The sequence below is a fragment of the Echinops telfairi genome, unplaced genomic scaffold, assembly GCF_000313985.2.
Source record: "Echinops telfairi isolate 266 unplaced genomic scaffold, ASM31398v2 ScPeMD7_9;HRSCAF=40, whole genome shotgun sequence".
NCBI classification, from domain to species: domain Eukaryota; kingdom Metazoa; phylum Chordata; class Mammalia; order Afrosoricida; family Tenrecidae; genus Echinops; species Echinops telfairi.
This window is the reverse complement of record NW_022103906.1, coordinates 58,218,727-58,229,156: the sequence shown is the minus strand read 5'-3', so window position 1 is coordinate 58,229,156 and position 10,430 is coordinate 58,218,727. Positions and strand designations below refer to the sequence as shown.

The 10,430-nt window shown below is 44.6% G+C and overlaps 1 protein-coding gene across 1 annotated transcript in view; it reads right to left on the bottom strand.

Annotated features, from left to right (window-relative positions):
• Nucleotides 1-395: 395 nt before the first annotated feature.
• Nucleotides 396-10,430, bottom strand: part of CASP3 (caspase 3) — a 114,499-nt gene continuing 104,464 nt past the window's right edge. The window contains exon 8 of the mRNA XM_045286867.1: nucleotides 396-421. The gene's annotated coding sequence lies outside the window, so the exon portion shown is untranslated. The remainder of the gene's footprint in view (nucleotides 422-10,430) is intronic.

Below are 10,430 nucleotides of genomic sequence, written 5' to 3'. Positions count from 1 at the left end.
ATAGAGACAACCTAGGCCAACCCAGGCTTGTTGTCCCACTGCCTGAAGGGCCCTCATCTTCCCATCCTCAGGAGTTCCTTCCAGGACGGCTCTTGGATGGGCCAAGAATGAGAGCACAGGGGTCCCCAGGTCATAAAAGCACCTGAGAAAACATCCTGCCCCACAATAAGACACTTCATCGACTGCCAGTTTCTTCCCTCCCACACCCCCACTGCCAAATAACTGTTGGTTTGCTCCATGCTTAAAAGGGCGGGTACTCACCTGTCTCCCACCCATCAATTCTTCCCTCGATAAAACAGGACACCGCTGATTCATGTGCCTCCAGTTCAACCAATGTCCTGATATAACACAGTCGTCATTCCAGGTCATCGCTGAATCATTATTATTACTGATTATTCCTTAATGTGATTTCAGCTATTATCTTAAAAAGAAAAAGAAAAAGCTTTATTGTGAATTCAGTGAGACTTTACAGACCAAATCATAGTTTAGGTTCAACATTTCCTACGTATTGTTTCCATGTATCTGTTGTAATCCCATTGTGGTGAAGAACATTGACAGTACCATGGGCTGGCAAAAGGACAAACAAGTCTGTCTTGGAAGAAGTGTGACCAGAGTGCTCCTTAGAGGCAAAGATGGCAAGACTAAGTCTCCAGGACTTTGAACACATTGTCAAGAGAGACCAGTCCCTGGAGAAGGACATCATGCTTGGTAAAGGGGAGTGGCAGTGAAAAAGAGGGAGGCGCTCAAGAAGAAGGACTGACACAATGGCTGGGACAATGGGATCAGGCAAAGGAGCAACTGTGAGGAGGGTAGGACTGATCAGCGTCTTGTTCTGCTGTGTAGAGGGTCGCTGTGGGCCGGAACCAACTTGACGGACCCTAACAACAAATGGCCCATTGTTTATCCCTCTTCCTACCTGTGTTTCCTGTTTCCTTTCCTCTTGGTTTCCTAACCCTCTGTCCTTGGGTAAAGACTGCCTTTGAAAACATCTTAAATGGTTGTTAGTCCAACATGGTAGGAGCCCTGGTGATGTAGTGGTTACACATTGGGGTGTGATCCTAATGGTCGCCGTTCAAAACCACCAGCAGCTCCATGGGAGAAAGACTAGGTTTCCTACTCCTATAAACAGTTTCAGTCTCAGAAACCCACAGGGGCCTCACCATGAGTCAGCATTGACTCGATGGCAGTGAGTTTTGGTTTGGGTTTTTATTCTAACATGGGAGCGGGTTCCATTCCAGACCCAAAAAGTGCCTAAGGGCCATTGTCTTGGGGGTCCCTCCAGTCTCTATCTGACCAATAAGCCTGGCTTCTTTTATGATGTGAGTTTTGTTCCACATTTTTCTCCCACTCTTTCCAGGAGCTTCGAATATGGTCATTTTCAGAGCAGTTACTAGTGGTGATTCTGGTCTCAGAGCTGGGAAGACTAAGGTTTAGTGGTCCATCAGTCTATTGGACTAATGGTTTCTATATGTCTCGGTGTCCATCACTCTTCTTTCCTGGGGAAGGGGAAAGACCAACAGTCGCACCTTAGATAGCTGCCTGCCTGGTATTAAGATGCCAGTTGCTACTCACCAAAGTCAGATGAAGAATGTTACCTCTGTGCACCCTTACCTCTTTCATACTTCCTCACGTCATCCAGAGGCTAGCTCAAAGTCAACAGTCCTGCCCCACTCACGCACCACCAAACCAAACCAAACTCACTGCCATCCAGTCGATGCTGACTCATATCTACCCCACGGTAATCTGCTCAAAGCTATGCCTCCTGACTACCTTAGCATCCCTGGGGGGTGCATGTGGATAAGTGCTTGACTGCTAACCAAGAAGTTGGGAGTTCTAATCTACCCCGGCTCCTGGGGGGAAAGGTCTAGCAAGTTCCTTTATCAAAACCAGCTATTCAAAGGCCTGTAGAACACAAGTCTACTCTGACACACGTGGGGTCATCATGAATTGGAACTGACTCAGTGGGTTTTGCTGACTAGCATTGGATGCCAACTATAGGATTCTCAGGGATTTTAGGAATTTCAGGAATCATGTTCTAGCTGCACCTCGAATGCTTCAATCCTGTGACACATGGGGTTAACCTGCTGCACTGCATCGCACTGAAGACCTCTCTGGTTAACCTCACTCCATTTTAAACCCACTTTCCACATTTTGCCTTCCTTTTCTCACTATTTTTGCTCCCATCCTCCCCAAGTCCCACCTGTTTCCACCATGTTCTTGCACAAAGGACTAGCTGCACTGGCAAACAGCCACGATTCTGACTGGAAAGCAGCAAAGGTTAACTCTTCTCTTGGGGAGCAAAGCTTCACTGTCCATTCTCAGTCAGGTGACCCCTGGGAGCCTCAATTTCTTTATCTACAAAACAGGGGCTGTCACCTTTGCCACCCGCTTTCTTTGCGAGGTGTCGGCAGTGGGATTCAAGACGCTGATGTAGGTGAGAGCACTCTGAACATCTGGTCTCACCAATGTAAGAAAGTCGCGCAGATCATCTGCAATATCAACAACAGCAAGCACACGTTCATGTTCTGACATCTAATGAAATCAAGAGAAATGGAAGAGGCAGGATTCTTAGGGACCAGAGTATTGTTTGGGGAGAAGCAAGAAGAAATAAGCCCTCAAGAGCTTTGGGGATGTAATGACTTCATTTTTTCTGCTGTGGAAGGGAAGCCCTGTCCTGAATGGTTATCCCTCTCTAACCCTGTCAGTCATTCTGATGCTCATGTGGAAATGTTCAGCCATAAGGAGGATTTTAAACAGATATTATTTTGTTGAATGGGCACATTCATTAATGATTATGGTTGATCACATGACTTATCTTTTCAAAAGCAAGAGTAGACTGATGGCAAGCCAACCCTGGTTTCTGCCTGAAGAACATTTGGCGACCCAAATACCATATATACTTGAGTATAAGCCATCCTGAATATCAGCGAGGCACCTAATTTTACCACAAAACTGCATTAAAAATGTGCTGAAAAACTCAACTTATACACGAGTATATACGGTAAGTAAATTTGGAGATTTTACAAGGAATGACTGCAGGATGCAGGCAGATTCGACCCTGTTTGACTGCAGGGCAACTTTGCCCTGCTGTCTAACATCCCAGAGGCCCCTGCCCTGACAGCCATCCTTTTCCAATGTGTGGCTAGTTGGCAGCTGTTGTGAGGTGAAGGGATTCCATTTTCAGTACAAAATGCTGCCCAGCTGCTGACCACACAGCACAAGGTGTTGTGCATTGTCTATATTAGTCTGGGTACTTTGGAGAAACAAATCCACAGCAACTCATGTATAAGAGAGAGTTTTATGTAAAGAAAATGTGCATCACAAAAACATCCCAACCCAATGCTGCCCAAGCCCACAAGTCCAACATTAACCCATTAACCCAACACCAGTCCACAAAGTCCTCCTTCTCACAAAACAGAGGCTATGATGCCGACTGCAGGAGGAAAGCTGAGTCAGTGAACGAATAAGCATCTCAGCACTAGCAGGGGTCTCCACACAGCTGCTCCAGCACCCAGGGCTGCATCGGGATAGGTCCATGTAGCTTCTCCTTGGGGATGTCTTGTAGGAAGTCAATCTTGCAAGCTGAAGCAGGGAACTGCTAAGGCAGCTGCACCCTGGTGCGACCATCACAAAACAAGAGACCCGAGAACTAGAAAGGCGAGGCTCACCACCCATTTATCCCTCCACCTTTCAATTAGCCCCACATGTGATTATCGGCCAGGCTGGCACAATTAACTAACTCATTGTCCTTGAAGTTGCTTCAAATCTAAAGCAAAGTGTCTTAGCCACAATCACAACAGGGTCTCCTTTCGGTGGAATTTAAAAATGTCTCCCATCAAGTTGCAGCCCTCCAGAATCAGGCGGACTGAGCAGAAGGGACAGCCAGGGGGCTGAGCTTCTCTTGCAAATGCTGTTCTGGAGATGACCAAGCCGGTGCCCAGCAGCTTGCAGATGTCTTTCTGAATAAGGAAGCACCCGAATCATCGAGCAAAACCCTCATTTCCTCCTGTCAAAAGAGAGAGAGAGACCTTGGGAGTCATTTTACAACACAGTATCTAAGATTCACCATCTAGGACCAGTGGTGAGAGGGGCGAGGCCTGGAGGGTGAAGGGAATGTGGGGTAGAAGGGGGGAACCAATTACAAGAATCTAAGTATAGCCTCCTCCCTGGGGGAGGGACAGCAGAGAAGAGGGAGAGGAAAGACATCGGACAGTGTAACTTATGACAAAACTATAATAAGTTATGAATTATGAAGGGTTCATGAGGGAAGGGGGAGTGGGGAGGGAGGAGGAAAATGAGCAACTGATATTAAGGGCTAATGTGGAAGGCAAATGTTTTGAGAATGATGAGGGCAACAAATGTACATATGTGCTTGACTCAATGGATGGATGTATGGATTGTGATAAGAATTGTACGAGCCCCCAATAAAATAATTTTTAAAAAATCTAAAACAATAAAAAAAAAGAAAACAGATTGTTGCAAATGCAGTTAGGTTAGCATTTGGCACCCTATCACTTGATCTCTCTTATGATCTATTTGAATTTGGTCTAGTTTTTAATATTTTCTGCTTTCTTTGCAGTGTTTAAAAGTTTTACCTTGTAATTCTGTAAAGGTTTTTTCATTGTTTTATTTTTTAATGTTTTTCTGAATGTGAGATCCAGAATATCTAAAACTACGGAGACAGTAACTGGGTCAATGGTTCTCTGGGGCTATGGCAGGGGAAGTTGGGGGGAAATGGGGAACTAGTAAGAAGAGAACAAAATCAATAAAATGTCCTAAAACTGATTGCGGTGATGATTGCTCAACTCTTCTTGATGTGACTGAACTATTGAACTGTATGATATGTGGATTATATGGCAATAAAACTGTTGTAAAAATGTTGGGGGCGGGGGGGAGATTCACCAGCTAGAAGAAATGAGGCCTAAGGCACACGTAGTGTATGTACATGGGAGAAAACGGCTGTCGGATGGATAGGTCGATGCAGATCAGACTTCTAATCATGTTTTTGTTTAAGGGGAGCTTTCCTTTACAGAGCTACTGGTCTGACTGCAAGCTGTGACGTCAAATTCCAGAGCACGGCTGAGAGGTTGTAGCACAACTTCAGGAAGGGGCGAGGGGGAAGAAGGTGTGCCCATCTGACAAGTCAGATTAGCTGGACCAAATCTTGATGACAGAAGTCCTGGTAGATGTCTGTGTTCTCCCATGTCCTCTGCCACCCATGCACTTCAGGAGCAGCGATTACGAGCAGTACTCGGCATGGTTTATTGCTGAACTTTTGTGGTTGCTGTGTCAGTGTTTGTAAGATTTGCCACAGTAGAACAAGCCACATTTCAAATGCACCAAATATTTGGACTGCAAAGTGTCAAACCAGGCGCCCTAGTGGCGCACCGGGAAGCCCTCACCAGGGACTCAGCGGGTGAATGACCTGCAGCTCTGCTTCAGGCAAGATTGGGACCAGGAGCCCCGAGGAGGCTGTTCGACCTGTCACACGGGGTGGCTCGGAGGCACCTCACCACGAGGGCAAAGCAATGATCTGGACTTGTGCTCTGGAGGCATGAGTGCATGCAGATCCGAGACTTCCAGAACCAGAAGAAACGGTGCCCATGATTGCCCAGTCTGTCCCGAGCGCCCGTCAGAGATATAGAATAGAAATGAAATGTCAAGATGTCATTTCACCATTCGGTTGTCACGTGCAGCCATTCAGTTTTTTCTCCTCCCAGACCAGCCTGACATGGCAACTTTCAGCAAAAAGGCTTCCTTTCCACCGAACTCAAATGTCCTTGGCTCAGGTGACTCTTGGTGCCTTCAGATACAGGTGATGCATTTCTTGAGGCAACGGACCCCTCCCTTCTCTTGTCCTTGACTTTGAGAGGTCTCCGAAAAGGACTCCTGGGATCCGCTGGATGGCAATGAGCTTGGTTATATTGACTGCTTGACCCGCCCTAGAGCTGCGGACCTCTCAACCTCCCCATGTCTCCCGCATCAGGGTGCCTCTCCAATGAGATCACTAACCTCACCACCTTGTTTATGCCTCTGGCTTCCGCTTCTTTTGTTTTGTTTTTTAATGAACCCTTTCCTCCTGACACGTTTAAAGATGAGGTGCAGAAATAAACCTGTGAACTTTGTGGCCATCTGAGCTGAGAAGCGACAGAGCATGGGGAATGTTTGGAGTGTGCGATTTCAGTGGACCACACAGTCCGACGAGAGAGAGTCTGGGTATTCCAGCTGGTCATCTTGTGCATCTCCTTCAGGGTCAAGCCTGCGCGCTCAGCCTTAACCCCGTCCTCGCGAGGAGCTGAGATGCTGAGGTTTCCTTTCTCAAGGGGGAGTTTCCTCTTTAGGACTTCCCAGCCTCACCCGTCTTGGGGGACAGGGAGAGATTCGCTTGCTGACATGGTGAAGGTAGGACCCCCAGCCGGCCAGGGGGAGCTGTCTCTGAAGCTCAGCGCAGTGATGACTCACCCCTGTGGCAGTCCCTTAGCTTCCTGGGCCTCTCATTCGTCCAGCGACGCCTCTCATTTTGACGCCTACAAACCCACTTATTCTCAAATTTGCTCAAAAGCCATGGCATTCAACCCCAAGCTGCTCCCTCCATGGGATGCTGAGAAAGAACACTGAGAATGGAGGGTCCACGGCAGAAACAATGACCAGGGAGTGAGGCTGTTTTCTTGGAGATGGGTGCCACGGAAAGAGCGGCTAACAAGAGACTCCAGCGTGGTTGCGGACATGTGCCATCCTGCCCTCTTGAGTTAGGGAGAGTAATCATCCTACCTGGCGATTTTCAGGAAGTCACACCACGTTTTAATGGAAGGCACAGGCCCCTGCATGATTAGGAACATGAAACGCTGGTGCCTCGGCCCAACGGAGCTGGTGACATGGGCTGACATGGTTTCCTGCCCTGAAGCAGTGGTGTTCTAGCTCAATCCCCCTGCCAGGCTTTCTGGCTTTGTTGTCAAAGTCACAAAAGAAAACTTTATTAAAAGGGAAAAGAAAAAAAAAAAGACCACTTTTCAGAGAAAGTACAGATCTTTCCTGCCTGATTCTAGCTGTCAAGTCAATGAACCAAAATGCAGTGAGCTGCATATGGAAAGACTGCACTTGGATTTAAGAGAGACTTTGGGGAAGAAAGGATAAGAAAAGTCACTGAGACCTAGGATGTAGCACCAACCTCTCCCAGCCTTCCATCAGGCCCCATGAGTTTGGAGAGACCTCTGGACATGGAGAATCTCTGAGAACCCACCTCAGTGCAGTGAGAGTCCGAGGACGCCACCTGGAACGATGGAACAGTCAACCACACATTTCTTGAGTGTCTATCCTGGGCCGGGCACTCAGACCCAAGAAGTTAGGATAATAGTTGGCTTGCTTATTGGTCCAATAAAATTAACAATTAGCCAACTATTGAGGACGCCAAAAATATTCAACATGAGCTCGCATTAAAAATGATCTCACCTTCTACACTGGGACTTATAAAATTCTTTTTCTTTGCTTCAAAACTGAAATCAATATGGGCTAAAATCTTACATGTTAACTCCATGGAGCATTCACCAAGATGTTCATCAGAGCTCCTTTATATCTTGAACCCTAAGTTCATTATCTTCCTTTCAAATCTCTATGTCTGCCAGCTGGTGGCACACGATCATCCAAAGTAGGGCCTGTCAATCACCTTTTAAAATATGTATTTCATGTTGATGGCAGCATATGTACAAGTGTGCTTAATACAACTAAATTATGGATTGTCATAAGATTTGTAAGAGTCCCCCAATAAAATATCTAAAGCAAATAGATTTATATTTCATTGTGCTTTTAAAAATAAAAGTGAGAGTTTTCACAGCAAAGTAGATCCCCATTCAACAATTCATAGCCCAGTGGTTCTGTGACAATGGTTTTAACCCCCGTAATGTGCCAAAGCTCTCCCCATTTCCACCTTGCCTGTCGTTTCCCCACCCCTCGTTGCCTTCTCATCATTGCTTCTGGGTAAATGTTGATCATTTGGTCTCGTCTGGTTGATTGTTTAAAGAAGCACATTCTTCATGAGAGTTACTGTTTATTTTACGGGTCCAACTATTATTTGGCTGGAAGGTGACCCCCAGTAAGTTGAAGGGGTATCAGGGCAATAGTCTCAGGAATTTGTTTAATCTCGACTAGTGCAATAAGTCTGATCTCGTTTATGAATTTGAGTCTTGCGTTACATTTGCCTCCCATTCTAACCACGACCTGCTATTGTGCCCCTGTGTAAATCACTCTTGTTTCTTTACTTCCAACAACCCATTAATCACCATGTTACACTATTAGGCCTTCCAAACACTTAAGACCTCTTAAACATCTCTCCTCTAGATACTGTATTAGGCACATAAATGTGTATTATTTTCATCCGTAGGTTAAGTAACTTGCTTAAGATCACATAGCTAGTAGTATTCAAGCTCATCTGTCTGATTAGTGCTTATCACTAATTCAGCAATCATTGCCCTAGTTTAAACCTCATGTCTCTCAGTCACATCACTGGTTTCTCTACCGTAACTCTCTTTGTTTGTTTTAAGCTTTATTACATTTCTAAAGTTATAAAGGTATAACATGCGAAAATAATTTTCACCCCCTTCGTATTGTTTTGTGAGCTTTAGTATATAGTTGTATAACCACCACCATAATCAAGAGGTAGAGCATTTCTATCACCCTCAGGATTCCTTCATGACCCTTTACAATCAATGCCCTTCCACAGTTCCCAATGCTGGCAGTCATTGACCTGATGTTGTATATACTTTTACCTCTGTATAAAAAGTCACGATAATGAAATTAGTACATAAATTGTAGTATCTGGATGCTTTTACTTAGCATGAAGTATTTGAGATTCATCTTTATCATTGCAAAAATCAGTCGTTCAGTCCTTTTTATAACTGAGTAGTATTCTGCTTTGTGAATATATAGCTATTGGTATATCCATTCACCAAATGAAGTACATTTGGGGTGTTTCCAGTTTGGGTCTATGATGACTAAACCGGCAAGAAGCATTCTCTCAGGTCTTTGTATGAGCCCATGGTTCCTTTTCTCTTGGGTGAGTAAAAACAAAACATACAAATCAAATTGTGAGTTATAGAAATGGCGTGTGCATCTTGGACTTTAAAGAATTTGTTCAACCGTTTTCCCAATTCAGTAGGGCATTTTGTATAATGAGTGAGCATTCCAAGTGTTCCACATCTTTATGTACACGCAGACCTCACAGTGTTTACAATGTCAGCCATGCTGACATGGAAATAAGGAGCGCTGGTAGTACTGTCAGGTCGGTGTGGGACAACTCATCATAAGGCCTGCACTTCACACCCGCAGGTGCTCTGTGGGAGAGAGAGGAGGCTGCCTGGTCCCATAAAGAGCTACAGCATCTGAAACCCTACATAGGGCCCCTGTGAGCCGACTTAATGGCAGTAGGTTTAGTAACATGTATATATTGGTACCTCATGAATGTTTCTGTTTTCGTTTCCATAATGACTAATAATAGTGAACCTCTATTTCACTTGTATCTCTCCTATCCATTTGTCTTCTTCAGGAAAATATCTGTACAAATCTTTTGGGTTTGTTTTCTTAGTAGTGATCTAAACTTTGTCTTCAGATTACTGAATTTGGGGAGTTCTATATTTTACATCCGGTTCCTTCATCAGATATGCACGTTGCAAATCCAACACTTACTGCCATCAAGACGATTCCGACTCATATGGACCATCTAAGACAGAGGGGAACTGTCCCTCGGGGTTTCCAAGACTTTTTACCAGAGTAGAAAGCCTTCTCTTTCTCCCTCATTTCAGCTGGTGGTTTCGAACTGCCAACGCTATGGTACAAAATCCACAACATCACCAGGGCTCCTCCGTTTCCCAAATGTCTTCATCAAATCAGTGGCCTGGCTTCATTTTCTTAGTTCCTTGTGAGCAGAAGGTCTTCATTCTGATTAGTGCTACTTAAGGATTTTCTTTCTCTTGGGTTTCATGGTTCATGCTTTTTCTGCTTATGAATAAAATCTTTGCTTCAGCCAAAGTCACAAAGATCTCCTGTTGTCTTATCTTTGAGTCATATTCCCTGTGTGATTACTTGTACATGTGCAATTTATGTTGCAACGAATGCACCATTTAGTAAAAAGACTATATTTTCGCCCATTAGATTCATTGGAACTTTACTTAAATCAGCTCATCTTAAATGTGTAGGTTTATATCAAGACTCTGCAAAATTAACTCAATGAAATGGGCTTGGTTTGTTCTGCTCTATTGATCTATATACCTATCTTTATCACAATACCACATTGTCTTGAACACTGTATAAAAATAAACATTGAATTTGATACTATGAGTCCTCTTCCTTTGTGCTTTCTTTTCAAAATCTTTTTAGCTATTCTAGGCTTCTTGCATTTCTACATAAATGATAGAAGCAATGTATTGATTTTGACAAAA